Source organism: Nematostella vectensis, chromosome 4 (genome assembly GCF_932526225.1).
Source record: "Nematostella vectensis chromosome 4, jaNemVect1.1, whole genome shotgun sequence".
NCBI lineage: Eukaryota > Metazoa > Cnidaria > Anthozoa > Actiniaria > Edwardsiidae > Nematostella > Nematostella vectensis.
This window is the reverse complement of record NC_064037.1, coordinates 1,023,100-1,038,289: the sequence shown is the minus strand read 5'-3', so window position 1 is coordinate 1,038,289 and position 15,190 is coordinate 1,023,100.

Below are 15,190 nucleotides of genomic sequence, written 5' to 3'. Positions count from 1 at the left end.
CCGCCTAATAAGGCGTGAAGGGTAGTGGAAGGGACCGCCTAATATGGCGTGAAGGGTAGGGGAAGGGATCGCCTAATATGGCGTGAAGGGTAGGGGAAGGGCCGGCTAATATGGCGTGAAGGGTAGGGGAAGGGACTGACTAATATGGCGTTAAGGGTAGGGGAAGGGATCGCCTAATATGGCGTGAAGGGTTTGGGAAGGAGACGGCCTAGTATGGCGTGAAGGGTAGGGAAAGGGACAGACTAATAAGGCGTGAAGGGTAGGGGAAGGGACCGCGTAATATGGCGTGAAGGATAAGGTAAGAGACCGCGTAATATGGCGTCAAGGATAGGGGAAGGGACCGCCTAATATGGCGTGAAGGATAGGGGAAGGGACCGCCTCATATGGCGTGAAGGATAGGGGAAGAGACCGCGTAATATGGCGTGAAGGATAGGGGAAGGGACCGCGTAATATGGCGTAAAGAATAGGGGAAGGGATCGCCTAATATGGCCTGAAGGGTAGTGGAAGGGACGGCCTAATATGGCGTGAAGGGTAGGGAAAGGGACCGACTAATATGGGGTGAAGGATAGGGAAAGGAATCGCCTAATATGACGTGAAGGGTTTGGGAAAGGGACAGCCTAATATGGCGTGAAGGGTAGGGAAAGGGACAGACTTATAAGGCGTGAAGGGTAGGGGAAGGGATCGCCTAATATTACGTGAAGGGTTTGGGAAAGGGACGGCCTAATATGGCGTGAAGGGTAGGGGAAGGGATCGCCTAATATGGCGTGAAGGGTATTGGAAGGGACCGCCTAATATGGCGTGAGGAGTAGTGGAAGGGACCGCCTAATAAGGCGTGAAGGGTAGTGGAAGGGACCGCGTAATATGGCGTCAAGGATAGGGGAAGGGACCGCCTAATATGGCGTGAAGGATAGGGGAAGGGACCGCCTCATATGGCGTGAAGGATAGGGGAAGAGACCGCGTAATATGGCAAGAAGGATAAGGGAAGGGACCGCGTAATATGGCGTAAAGAATACGGGAAGGGATCGCCTAATATGGCCTGAAGGGTAGTGGAAGGGACGGCCTAATATGGCGTGAAGGGTAGGGGAAGGGATCTCCTAATATGGCGTGAAGGGTAGGGGAAGGGATCGCCTAATATGGCGTGAAGGGTAGTGGAAGGGACCGCCTAATATGGCGTGAAGGGTAGTGGAAGGGACGGCCTAATATGGCGTGAAGGGTAGGGAAAGGGACCGACTAATATGGGGTGAAGGATAGGGAAAGGAATCGCCTAATATGACGTGAAGGGTTTGGGAAAGGGACAGCCTAATATGGCGTGAAGGGTAGGGAAAGAGACAGACTAATAAGGCGTGAAGGGTAGGGGAAGGGATCGCCTAATATTACGTGAAGGGTTTGGGAAAGGGACAGCCTAATATGGCGGGAAGGATATGGGAAGGGACCGCATAATTTGGCGTAAAGAATAGGGAAAGGGACCGCCTAATATGGCGTGAAGGGTAGGGGAAGGGATCGCCTGATATGGCGTGAAGGGTAGTGGAAGGGACCGCCTAATATGGCGTGAAGGGTAGTGGAAGGGACCGCCTAATATGGCGTGAAGGGTAGTGGAAGGGACGGCCTAATATGGCGTGAAGGGTAGGGGAAGGGATCTCCTAATATTGCGTGAAGGGTAGGGGAAGGGATCGCCTAATATGGCGTGAAGGGTAGGGGAAGGGATCTCCTAATATTGCGTGAAGGGTAGCGGAAGGGATCGCCTAATATGGCGTGAAGGGTAGGGGAAGGGATCGCCTAATATGGCGTGAAGGGTAGTGCAAGGGACGGCCTAATATGGCGTGGAGGGTTTGGGAAAGGGACGGCCTAATATGGCGTGAAGGGTAGGGGAAGGGATCGCCTAATATGGCCTGAAGGGTAGTGGAAGGGACGGCCTAATATGGCGTGAAGGGTAGGGGAAGGGATCTCCTAATATGGCGTGAAGGGTAGGGGAAGGGATCGCCTAATATGGCGTGAAGGGTAGTGGAAGGGACCGCCTAATATGGCGTGAAGGGTAGTGGAAGGGACGGCCTAATATGGCGTGAAGGGTAGGGAAAGGGACCGACTAATATGGGGTGAAGGATAGGGAAAGGAATCGCCTAATATGACGTGAAGGTTTTGGGAAAGGGACAGCCTAATATGGCGTGAAGGGTAGGGAAAGGGACAGACTAATAAGGCGTGAAGGGTAGGGGAAGGGATCGCCTAATATTACGTGAAGGGTTTGGGGAAGGGATCGCCTAATATGGCGTGAAGGGTAGGGGAAGGGATCTCCTAATATGGCGTGAAGGGTATTGGAAGGGACCGCCTAATATGGCGTGAGGAGTAGTGGAAGGAACCGCCTAATAAGGCGTGAAGGGTAGTGGAAGGGACCGCCTAATATGGCGTGAAGGGTAGGGGAAGGGATCGCCTAATATGGCGTGAAGGGTAGGGGAAGGGCCGGCTAATATGGCGTGAAGGGTAGGGGAAGGGACCGACTAATATGGCGTGAAGGGTAGGGGAAGGGATCGCCTAATATGGCGTGAAGGGTTTGGGAAGGAGACGGCCTAGTATGGCGTGAAGGGTAGGGAAAGGGACAGACTAATAAGGCGTGAAGGGTAGGGGAAGGGACCGCGTAATATGGCGTGAAGGATAAGGTAAGAGACCGCGTAATATGGCGTCAAGGATAGGGGAAGGGACCGCCTAATATGGCGTAAAGGATAGGGGAAGGGACCGCCTCATATGGCGTGAAGGATAGGGGAAGAGACCGCGTAATATGGCGTGAAGGATAGGGGAAGGGACCGCGTAATATGGCGTAAAGAATAGGGGAAGGGATCGCCTAATATGGCCTGAAGGGTAGTGGAAGGGACGGCCTAATATGGCGTGAAGGGTAGGGGAAGGGATCTCCTAATATGGCGTGAAGGGTAGGGGAAGGGATCGCCTAATATGGCGTGAAGGGTAGTGGAAGGGACCGCCTAATATGGCGTGAAGGGTAGTGGAAGGGACGGCCTAATATGGCGTGAAGGGTAGGGAAAGGGACCGACTAATATGGGGTGAAGGATAGGGAAAGGAATCGCCTAATATGACGTGAAGGGTTTGGGAAAGGGACAGCCTAATATGGCGTGAAGGGTAGGGAAAGGGACAGACTAATAAGGCGTGAAGGGTAGGGGAAGGGATCGCCTAATATTACGTGAAGGGTTTGGGAAAGGGACAGCCTAATATGGCGTGAAGGATATGGGAAGGGGCCGCATAATTTGGCGTAAAGAATAGGGGAAGGACCGCCTAATATGGCGTGAAGGATAGGGGGAGGGACCAACTACTATGGCGTGAAGGGTAGTGGAAGGGACCGCCTAATATGGCGTGAAGGATAGGGGAAGGGACCGCGTAATATGGCGTGAAGGGTAGTGGAAGGGACCGCCTAATATGGCGTGAAGGGTAGTGGAAGGGACGGCCTAATATGGCGTGAAGGGTAGGGAAAGGGACCGACTAATATGGGGTGAAGGATAGGGAAAGGAATCGCCTAATATGACGTGAAGGATTTGGGAAAGGGACAGCCTAATATGGCGTGAAGGGTAGGGAAAGGGACAGACTAATAAGGCGTGAAGGGTAGGGGAAGGGATCGCCTAATATTACGTGAAGGGTTTGGGAAAGGGACAGCCTAACATGGCGTGAAGGATATGGGAAGGGGCCGCATAATTTGGCGTAAAGAATAGGGGAAGGGACCGCCTAATATGGCGTGAAGGATAGGGGGAGGGACCAACTACTATGGCGTGAAGGGTAGTGGAAGGGACCGCCTAATATGGCGTGAAGGATAGGGGAAGGGACCGCGTAATATGGCGTGAAGGATAGGGGAAGGGACCAACTAATATGGCGTGAAGAATAGGGGAAGGGACCAACTAATATGGCGTGAAGGATAGGGGAAGGGACCGGCGCGTAATATGGCGTGAAGGGTAGGGGAAAGGACCGACTAATAAGTCGTGAAGGGTAAGGGGAGGGACTGCCTAATATGGCGTGAAGGGTAAGGGAAAGGGACCGACTGATATGGCGTGAAGGGGAAGGGGTAGGGACCCCTAATATGGCGTGAAGGGTAGGGGAAGGGATCGCCTAATATGACGTGAAGGGTTGGGGAAAGGACCGACTAATATGGCGTGAAGGATAGGGGAAGGGACCAACTAATATGGCGTGAAGGATAAGGGAAGGGACCGCGTAATATGGCGTGAAGGGAAGGGAAAGTGACCGCGTAATACGGCGTGAAGGGTAAGGGAAGGGACCGATTAATATGGCGTGAAGTATATGGGAAGTGACAGACTAATATGGCGTGAAGAGTAGGGGAAGGGACCGCGTAATATGGCGTGAAGGGTAGGGAATGAGACCGGCTAATATGGCGTGAAGGGAAGGGGAAGTGACCGCTTAATATGGGGTGAAGGGTAGGGAAATGGACCGCCTAATAGGCGTGAAGGATAGGGGAAGGGACCGCCTAATATGGCGTGAAGGATAGGTGAAGGGACTGCGTGATATGGCGTGAAGGGTAGGGAAAGAGATCGCCTAATATGGCGTGAAGGGTAAGTGGAGGGACTGCCTAATAATGCGTGAAGGGTAAGGGGAGGGACCGCGTAATATGGCGTGAAGTGTAAGGGAAGGGACCGCTTAATATGGGGTGAATGGTAGGGAAATGGACCGCCTAATAGGCGTGAAGGGTAGGGAAAGGGACCGACTAATATGGCGTGAAGGATAGGTGAAGGGACCGCGTAACATTGCGTGAAGGGTAGAGGAAGGGACCGACTAATATGGCGTGAAGGATAGGGGAAGGGACCGACTAATATGGCGTGAAGAATAGGGGAAGGGACTGCCTAATATGGCGTGAAGGGTAAGGGAAGGGACCGACTAATATGGCGTGAAGGGTAGTGGAAGGGACGGCCTAATATGGCGTGAAGGGTAAGGGGAGGGACCGACTAATATGGCGTGAAGGGTAAGGACCAACTAATATGGCGTGAAGGGTAAGGGAAAGGGATCGCCTAATATGGGGTGAAGGGTAGTGGAAGCGGCAGCCTAATATGGCGTGAAGCTTAAAATAGTATTGCTAAATTGGGGGGCTTGTTTGGACCTAAAACGAGCCTTTGAAGGTATAAAATGAAACCTGTACTCATTTTTATCAAGATTTATTGCATTTTGTCATAAGGTGAGACAATCATTTATTACACTAAAACGTCACCAAAAAATGCGTTACACATTGCTCTGCACTTGTTTACTCTTGCTTTAATTATTGCACAGTTCAGTTCAAGTTCAAATTGGGTAAGTGTAAACTAGGATACTATTTGGCTTCATTTAGGGGCGGAGAAAAGGTTTGCTAGTGCTTACTAGGATACTCTTTGGCTTCATTTAGGAGCGGAGAAAAGGTTTGCTAGTGTGCTTACTAGGATACTCTTTGGCTTCATTTAGAAGCGGATAAAAGGTTTGCTAGTGTGCTTACTAGGATACTCTTTGGCTTCATTTAGGAGCGGAGAAAAGGTTTGCTAGTGTGCTTACTAGGATACTCTTTGGCTTCATTTAGGAGCGGAGAAAAGGTTTGCTAGTGTGCTTACTAGGATACTCTTTGGCTTCATTTAGGAGCGGAGAAAAGGTTTGCTAGTGTGCTTACTAGGATACTCTTTGGCTTCATTTAGGAGCGGAGAAAAGGTTTGCTAGTGTGCTTACTAGGATACTCTTTGGCTTCATTTAGGAGCGGAGAAAAGGTTTGCTAGTGTGCTTACTAGGATACTCTCTGGCTTCATTTAGGAGAAGAGAAAAGGTTTGCTAGTGTGCTTACTAGGATACTCTTTGGCTTCATTTAGAAGCGGAGAAAAGGTTTGCTAGTGTGCTTACTAGGATACTCTTTGGCTTCATTTAGGAGCGGAGAAAAGGTTTGCTAGTGTGCTTACTAGGATACTCTTTGGCTTCATTTAGGAGCGGAGAAAAGGTTTGCTAGTGTGCTTACTAGGATACTCTTTGGCTTCATCTAGGAGCGGAGAAAAGGTTTGCTATTGTGCTTACTAGGATACTCTTTGACTTTATTTAGGAGCGGAGAAAAGGTTTGCTATTGTGCTTACTAGGATACTCTTTGGCTTCATTTAGGAGCGGAGAAAAGGTTTGCTAGTGTGCTTACTAGGATACTCTTTGGCTTCATTTAGGAGCGGAGAAAAGGTTTGCTAGTGTGCTTACTAGGATACTCTTTGGCTTCATTTAGGAGCGGAGAAAAGGTTTGCTAGTGTGCTTACTAGGATACTCTTTGGCTTCATTTAGGAGCGGAGAAAAGGTTTGCTAGTGTGCTTACTAGGATACTCTCTGGCTTCATTTAGGAGCGGAGAAAAGGTTTGCTAGTGTGCTTACTAGGATACTCTTTGGCTTCATTTAGAAGCGGAGAAAAGGTTTGCTAGTGTGCTTACTAGGATACTCTTTGGCTTCATTTAGGAGCGGAGAAAAGGTTTGCTAGTGTGCTTACTAGGATACTCTTTGGCTTCATTTAGGAGCGGAGAAAAGGTTTGCTAGTGTGCTTACTAGGATAATCTTTGGCTTCATTTAGGAGCGGAGAAAAGGTTTGCTATTGTGCTTACTAGGATACTCTTTGACTTTATTTAGGAGCGGAGAAAAGGTTTGCTATTGTGCTTACTAGGATACTCTCTGGCTTCATTTAGGAGCGGAGAAAAGGTTTGCTAGTGTGCTTACTAGGATACTCTTTGGCTTCATTTAGAAGCGGAGAAAAGGTTTGCTAGTGTGCTTACTAGGATACTCTTTGGCTTCATTTAGGAGCGGAGAAAAGGTTTGCTAGTGTGCTTACTAGGATACTCTTTGGCTTCATTTAGGAGCGGAGAAAAGGTTTGCTAGTGTGCTTACTAGGATAATCTTTGGCTTCATTTAGGAGCGGAGAAAAGGTTTGCTATTGTGCTTACTAGGATACTCTTTGACTTTATTTAGGAGCGGAGAAAAGGTTTGCTATTGTGCTTACTAGGATACTCTTTGGCTTCATTTAGGAGCGGAGAAAAGGTTTGCTAGTGTGCTTACTAGGATACTCTTTGGCTTCATTTAGGAGCGGAGAAAAGGTTTGCTAGTGTGCTTACTAGGATACTCTTTGGCTTCATTTAGGAGCGGAGAAAAGGTTTGCTAGTGTGCTTACTAGGATACTCTTTGGCTTCATTTAGGAGCGGAGAAAAGGTTTGCTAGTGTGCTTACTAGGATACTCTTTGGCTTCATTTAGGAGCGGAGAAAAGGTTTGCTAGTGTGCTTACTAGGATACTCTCTGGCTTCATTTAGGAGCGGAGAAAAGGCTTGCTAGTGTGCTTACTAGGATACTCTTTGGCTTCATTTAGAAGCGGAGAAAAGGTTTGCTAGTGTGCTTACTAGGATACTCTTTGGCTTCATTTAGGAGCGGAGAAAAGGTTTGCTAGTGTGCTTACTAGGATACTCTTTGGCTTCATTTAGGAGCGGAGAAAAGGTTTGCTAGTGTGCTTACTAGGATACTTTTGGCTTAATTTAGAAGCGGAGAAAAGGTTTGCTAGTGTGCTTACTAGGATACTCTTTGGCTTCATTTAGGAGCGGAGAAAAGGTTTGCTAGTGTGCTTACTAGGATACTCTTTGGCTTAATTTAGAAGCGGAGAAAAGGTTTGCTAGTGTGCTTACTAGGATACTCTTTGGCTTCATTTAGAAGCGGAGAAAAGGTTTGCTAGTGTGCTTACTAGGATACTCTTTGGCTTCATTTAGGAGCGGAGAAAAGGTTTGCTAGTGTGCTTACTAGGATACTCTTTGGCTTCATTTAGGAGCGGAGAAAAGGTTTGCTAGTGTGCTTACTAGGATACTTTTGGCTTAATTTAGAAGCGGAGAAAAGGTTTGCTAGTGTGCTTACTAGGATACTCTTTGGCTTCATTTAGGAGCGGAGAAAAGGTTTGCTAGTGTGCTTACTAGGATACTCTTTGGCTTCATTTAGAAGCGGAGAAAAGGTTTGCTAGTGTGCTTACTAGGATACTCTTTGGCTTCATTTAGGAGCGGAGAAAAGGTTTGCTATTGTGCTTACTAGGATACTCTTTGACTTTATTTAGGAGCGGAGAAAAGGTTTGCTATTGTGCTTACTAGGATACTCTTTGGCTTCATTTAGGAGCGGAGAAAAGGTTTGCTAGTGTGCTTACTAGGATACTCTTTGGCTTCATTTAGGAGCGGAGAAAAGGTTTGCTAGTGTGCTTACTAGGATACTCTTTGGCTTCATTTAGGAGCGGAGAAAAGGTTTGCTAGTGTGCTTACTAGGATACTCTTTGGCTTCATTTAGGAGCGGAGAAAAGGTTTGCTAGTGTGCTTACTAGGATACTCTCTGGCTTCATTTAGGAGCGGAGAAAAGGTTTGCTAGTGTGCTTAATAGGATACTCTCTGGCTTCATTTAGAAGCGGGGAAAAGGTTTGCTAGTGTGCTTACTAGGATACTCTTTGGCTTCATTTAGGAGCGGAGAAAAGGTTTGCTAGTGTGCTTACTAGGATACTCTTTGGCTTCATTTAGGAGCGGAGAAAAGGTTTGCTAGTGTGCTTACTAGGATACTCTTTGGCTTCATTTAGGAGCGGAGAAAAGGTTTGCTATTGTGCTTAAGGATACTCTTTGGCTTCATTTAGGAGCGTAGAAAAGGTTTGCTAGTGTGCTTACTAGGATACTCTTTGGCTTCATTTAGGAGCGGAGAAAAGGTTTGCTAGTGTGCTTACTAGGATACTCTTTGGCTTCATTTAGGAGCGGAGAAAAGGTTTGCTAGTGTGCTTACTAGGATACTCTTTGGCTTCATTTAGGAGCGGAGAAAAGGTTTGCTAGTGTGCTTACTAGGATACTCTTTGGCTTCATTTAGGAGCGGAGAAAAGGTTTGCTAGTGTGCTTACTAGGATACTCTTTGGCTTCATTTAGGAGCGGAGAAAAGGTTTGCTAGTGTGCTTACTAGGATACTCTTTGGCTTCATTTAGGAGCGTAGAAAAGGTTTGCTATTGTGCTTAAGGATACTCTTTGGCTTCATTTAGGAGCGGAGAAAAGGTTTGCTAGTGTGCTTACTAGGATACTCTTTGGCTTCATTTAGGAGCGGAGAAAAGGTTTGCTAGTGTGCTTACTAGGATACTCTTTGGCTTCATTTAGGAGCGGAGAAAAGGTTTGCTAGTGTGCTTACTAGGATACTCTTTGGCTTCATTTAGGAGCGGAGAAAAGGTTTGCTAGTGTGCTTACTAGGATACTCTTTGGCTTCATTTAGGAGCGGAGAAAAGGTTTGCTAGTGTGCTTACTAGGATACTCTTTGGCTTCATTTAGGAGCGGAGAAAAGGTTTGCTAGTGTGCTTACTAGGATACTCTTTGGCTTCATTTAGGAGCGGAGAAAAGGTTTGCTAGTGTGCTTACTAGGATACTCTTTGGCTTCATTTAGAAGCGGAGAAAAGGTTTGCTAGTGTGCTTACTAGGATACTCTTTGGCTTCATTTAGGAGCGGAGAAAAGGTTTGCTAGTGTGCTTACTAGGATACTCTTTGGCTTCATTTAGGAGCGGAGAAAAGGTTTGCTAGTGTGCTTACTAGGATACTCTTTGGCTTCATTTAGGAGCGTAGAAAAGGTTTGCTATTGTGCTTAAGGATACTCTTTGGCTTCATTTAGGAGCGGAGAAAAGGTTTGCTAGTGTGCTTACTAGGATACTCTTTGGCTTCATTTAGGAGCGGAGAAAAGGTTTGCTAGTGTGCTTACTAGGATACTCTTTGGCTTCATTTAGGAGCGGAGAAAAGGTTTGCTAGTGTGCTTACTAGGATACTCTTTGGCTTCATTTAGGAGCGGAGAAAAGGTTTGCTAGTGTGCTTACTAGGATACTCTTTGGCTTCATTTAGGAGCGGAGAAAAGGTTTGCTAGTGTGCTTACTAGGATACTCTTTGGCTTCATTTAGGAGCGGAGAAAAGGTTTGCTAGTGTGCTTACTAGGATACTCTTTGGCTTCATTTAGGAGCGGAGAAAAGGTTTGCTAGTGTGCTTACTAGGATACTCTTTGGCTTCATTTAGAAGCGGAGAAAAGGTTTGCTAGTGTGCTTACTAGGATACTCTTTGGCTTCATTTAGGAGCGGAGAAAAGGTTTGCTAGTGTGCTTACTAGGATACTCTTTGGCTTCATTTAGGAGCGGAGAAAAGGTTTGCTAGTGTGCTTACTAGGATACTCTTTGGCTTCATTTAGGAGCGGAGAAAATGTTTGCTAGTGTGCTTACTAGGATACTCTTTGGCTTCATTTAGGAGCGGAGAAAAGGTTTGCTAGTGTGCTTACTAGGATACTCTTTGGCTTCATTTAGGAGCGGAGAAAAGGTTTGCTAGTGTGCTTACTAGGATACTCTTTGGCTTCATTTAGGAGCGGAGAAAAGGTTTGCTAGTGTGCTTACTAGGATACTCTCTGGCTTCATTTAGGAGCGGAGAAAAGGTTTGCTAGTGTGCTTACTAGGATACTCTCTGGCTTCATTTAGGAGCGGAGAAAAGGTTTGCTAGTGTGCTTGCTAGGATACTCTCTGGCTTCATTTAGGAGCGGAGAAAAGGTTTGCTAGTGTGCTTACTAGGATACTCTTTGGCTTCATTTAGGAGCGGAGAAAAGGTTTGCTATTGTGCTTACTAGGATACTCTTTGGCTTTATTTAGGAGCGGAGAAAAGGTTTGCTAGTGTGCTTACTAGGATACTCTTTGGCTTCATTTAGGAGTGGAGAAAAGGTTTGCTAGTGTGCTTACTAGGATACTCTTTGGCTTCATTTAGGAGCGGAGAAAAGGTTTGCTAGTGTGCTTACTAGGATACTCTTTGGCTTCATTTAGGAGCGGAGAAAAGGTTTGCTAGTGTGCTTACTAGGATACTCTTTGGCTTCATTTAGGAGCGGAGAAAAGGTTTGCTAGTGTGCTTACTAGGATACTCTCTGGCTTCATTTAGGAGCGGAGAAAAGGTTTGCTAGTGTGCTTACTAGGATACTCTCTGGCTTCATTTAGGAGCGGAGAAAAGGTTTGCTAGTGTGCTTACTAGGATACTCTCTGGCTTCATTTAGGAGCGGAGAAAAGGTTTGCTAGTGTGCTTGCTAGGATACTCTCTGGCTTCATTTAGGAGCGGAGAAAAGGTTTGCTAGTGTGCTTACTAGGATACTCTTTGGCTTCATTTAGGAGCGGAGAAAAGGTTTGCTATTGTGCTTACTAGGATACTCTTTGGCTTCATTTAGGAGCGGAGAAAAGGTTTGCTAGTGTGCTTACTAGGATACTCTTTGGCTTCATTTAGGAGTGGAGAAAAGGTTTGCTAGTGTGCTTACTAGGATACTCTTTGGCTTCATTTAGGAGCGGAGAAAAGGTTTGCTAGTGTGCTTACTAGGATACTCTTTGGCTTCATTTAGGAGCGGAGAAAAGGTTTGCTAGTGTGCTTACTAGGATACTCTTTGGCTTCATTTAGGAGCGGAGAAAAGGTTTGCTAGTGTGCTTACTAGGATACTCTTTGGCTTCATTTAGGAGCGGAGAAAAGGTTTGCTAGTGTGCTTACTAGGATACTCTTTGGCTTCATTTAGGAGCGGAGAAAAGGTTTGCTAGTGTGCTTACTAGGATACTCTTTGGCTTCATTTAGGAGCGGAGAAAAGGTTTGCTATTGTGCTTACTAGGATACTCTTTGGCTTTATTTAGGAGCGGAGAAAAGGTTTGCTAGTGTGCTTACTAGGATACTCTTTGGCTTCATTTAGGAGTGGAGAAAAGGTTTGCTAGTGTGCTTACTAGGATACTCTTTGGCTTCATTTAGGAGCGGAGAAAAGGTTTGCTAGTGTGCTTACTAGGATACTCTTTGGCTTCATTTAGGAGCGGAGAAAAGGTTTGCTAGTGTGCTTACTAGGATACTCTTTGGCTTCATTTAGGAGCGGAGAAAAGGTTTGCTAGTGTGCTTACTAGGATACTCTCTGGCTTCATTTAGGAGCGGAGAAAAGGTTTGCTAGTGTGCTTACTAGGATACTCTCTGGCTTCATTTAGGAGCGGAGAAAAGGTTTGCTAGTGTGCTTACTAGGATACTCTCTGGCTTCATTTAGGAGCGGAGAAAAGGTTTGCTAGTGTGCTTGCTAGGATACTCTCTGGCTTCATTTAGGAGCGGAGAAAAGGTTTGCTAGTGTGCTTACTAGGATACTCTTTGGCTTCATTTAGGAGCGGAGAAAAGGTTTGCTATTGTGCTTACTAGGATACTCTTTGGCTTCATTTAGGAGCGGAGAAAAGGTTTGCTAGTGTGCTTACTAGGATACTCTTTGGCTTCATTTAGGAGTGGAGAAAAGGTTTGCTAGTGTGCTTACTAGGATACTCTTTGGCTTCATTTAGGAGCGGAGAAAAGGTTTGCTAGTGTGCTTACTAGGATACTCTTTGGCTTCATTTAGGAGCGGAGAAAAGGTTTGCTAGTGTGCTTACTAGGATACTCTTTGGCTTCATTTAGGAGCGGAGAAAAGGTTTGCTAGTGTGCTTACTAGGATACTCTTTGGCTTCATTTAGGAGCGGAGAAAAGGTTTGCTAGTGTGCTTACTAGGATACTCTTTGGCTTCATTTAGGAGTGGAGAAAAGGTTTGCTAGTGTGCTTACTAGGATACTCTTTGGCTTCATTTAGGAGCGGAGAAAAGGTTTGCTAGTGTGCTTACTAGGATACTCTTTGGCTTCATTTAGGAGCGGAGAAAAGGTTTGCTAGTGTGCTTACTAGGATACTCTTTGGCTTCATTTAGGAGCGGAGAAAAGGTTTGCTAGTGTGCTTACTAGGATACTCTCTGGCTTCATTTAGGAGCGGAGAAAAGGTTTGCTAGTGTGCTTACTAGGATACTCTCTGGCTTCATTTAGGAGCGGAGAAAAGGTTTGCTAGTGTGCTTACTAGGATACTCTCTGGCTTCATTTAGGAGCGGAGAAAAGGTTTGCTAGTGTGCTTGCTAGGATACTCTCTGGCTTCATTTAGGAGCGGAGAAAAGGTTTGCTAGTGTGCTTACTAGGATACTCTTTGGCTTCATTTAGGAGCGGAGAAAAGGTTTGCTATTGTGCTTACTAGGATACTCTTTGGCTTCATTTAGGAGCGGAGAAAAGGTTTGCTAGTGTGCTTACTAGGATACTCTTTGGCTTCATTTAGGAGTGGAGAAAAGGTTTGCTAGTGTGCTTACTAGGATACTCTTTGGCTTCATTTAGGAGCGGAGAAAAGGTTTGCTAGTGTGCTTACTAGGATACTCTTTGGCTTCATTTAGGAGCGGAGAAAAGGTTTGCTAGTGTGCTTACTAGGATACTCTTTGGCTTCATTTAGGAGCGGAGAAAAGGTTTGCTAGTGTGCTTACTAGGATACTCTTTGGCTTCATTTAGGAGCGGAGAAAAGGTTTGCTAGTGTGCTTACTAGGATACTCTTTGGCTTCATTTAGGAGCGGAGAAAAGGTTTGCTAGTGTGCTTACTAGGATACTCTTTGGCTTCATTTAGGAGCGGAGAAAAGGTTTGCTATTGTGCTTACTAGGATACTCTTTGGCTTTATTTAGGAGCGGAGAAAAGGTTTGCTAGTGTGCTTACTAGGATACTCTTTGGCTTCATTTAGGAGTGGAGAAAAGGTTTGCTAGTGTGCTTACTAGGATACTCTTTGGCTTCATTTAGGAGCGGAGAAAAGGTTTGCTAGTGTGCTTACTAGGATACTCTTTGGCTTCATTTAGGAGCGGAGAAAAGGTTTGCTAGTGTGCTTACTAGGATACTCTTTGGCTTCATTTAGGAGCGGAGAAAAGGTTTGCTAGTGTGCTTACTAGGATACTCTCTGGCTTCATTTAGGAGCGGAGAAAAGGTTTGCTAGTGTGCTTACTAGGATACTCTCTGGCTTCATTTAGGAGCGGAGAAAAGGTTTGCTAGTGTGCTTACTAGGATACTCTCTGGCTTCATTTAGGAGCGGAGAAAAGGTTTGCTAGTGTGCTTGCTAGGATACTCTCTGGCTTCATTTAGGAGCGGAGAAAAGGTTTGCTAGTGTGCTTACTAGGATACTCTTTGGCTTCATTTAGGAGCGGAGAAAAGGTTTGCTATTGTGCTTACTAGGATACTCTTTGGCTTCATTTAGGAGCGGAGAAAAGGTTTGCTAGTGTGCTTACTAGGATACTCTTTGGCTTCATTTAGGAGCGGAGAAAAGGTTTGCTAGTGTGCTTACTAGGATACTCTTTGGCTTCATTTAGGAGCGGAGAAAAGGTTTGCTAGTGTGCTTACTAGGATACTCTCTGGCTTCATTTAGGAGCGGAGAAAAGGTTTGCTAGTGTGCTTACTAGGATACTCTCTGGCTTCATTTAGGAGCGGAGAAAAGGTTTGCTAGTGTGCTTACTAGGATACTCTCTGGCTTCATTTAGGAGCGGAGAAAAGGTTTGCTAGTGTGCTTGCTAGGATACTCTCTGGCTTCATTTAGGAGCGGAGAAAAGGTTTGCTAGTGTGCTTACTAGGATACTCTTTGGCTTCATTTAGGAGCGGAGAAAAGGTTTGCTATTGTGCTTACTAGGATACTCTTTGGCTTCATTTAGGAGCGGAGAAAAGGTTTGCTAGTGTGCTTACTAGGATACTCTTTGGCTTCATTTAGGAGTGGAGAAAAGGTTTGCTAGTGTGCTTACTAGGATACTCTTTGGCTTCATTTAGGAGCGGAGAAAAGGTTTGCTAGTGTGCTTACTAGGATACTCTTTGGCTTCATTTAGGAGCGGAGAAAAGGTTTGCTAGTGTGCTTACTAGGATACTCTTTGGCTTCATTTAGGAGCGGAGAAAAGGTTTGCTAGTGTGCTTACTAGGATACTCTTTGGCTTCATTTAGGAGCGGAGAAAAGGTTTGCTAGTGTGCTTACTAGGATACTCTTTGGCTTCATTTAGGAGCGGAGAAAAGGTTTGCTAGTGTGCTTACTAGGATACTCTTTGGCTTCATTTAGGAGCGGAGAAAAGGTTTGCTATTGTGCTTACTAGGATACTCTTTGGCTTTATTTAGGAGCGGAGAAAAGGTTTGCTAGTGTGCTTACTAGGATACTCTTTGGCTTCATTTAGGAGTGGAGAAAAGGTTTGCTAGTGTGCTTACTAGGATACTCTTTGGCTTCATTTAGGAGCGGAGAAAAGGTTTGCTAGTGTGCTTACTAGGATACTCTTTGGCTTCATTTAGGAGCGGAGAAAAGGTTTGCTAGTGTGCTTACTAGGATACTCTTTGGCTTCATTTAGGAGCGGAGAAAAGGTTTGCTA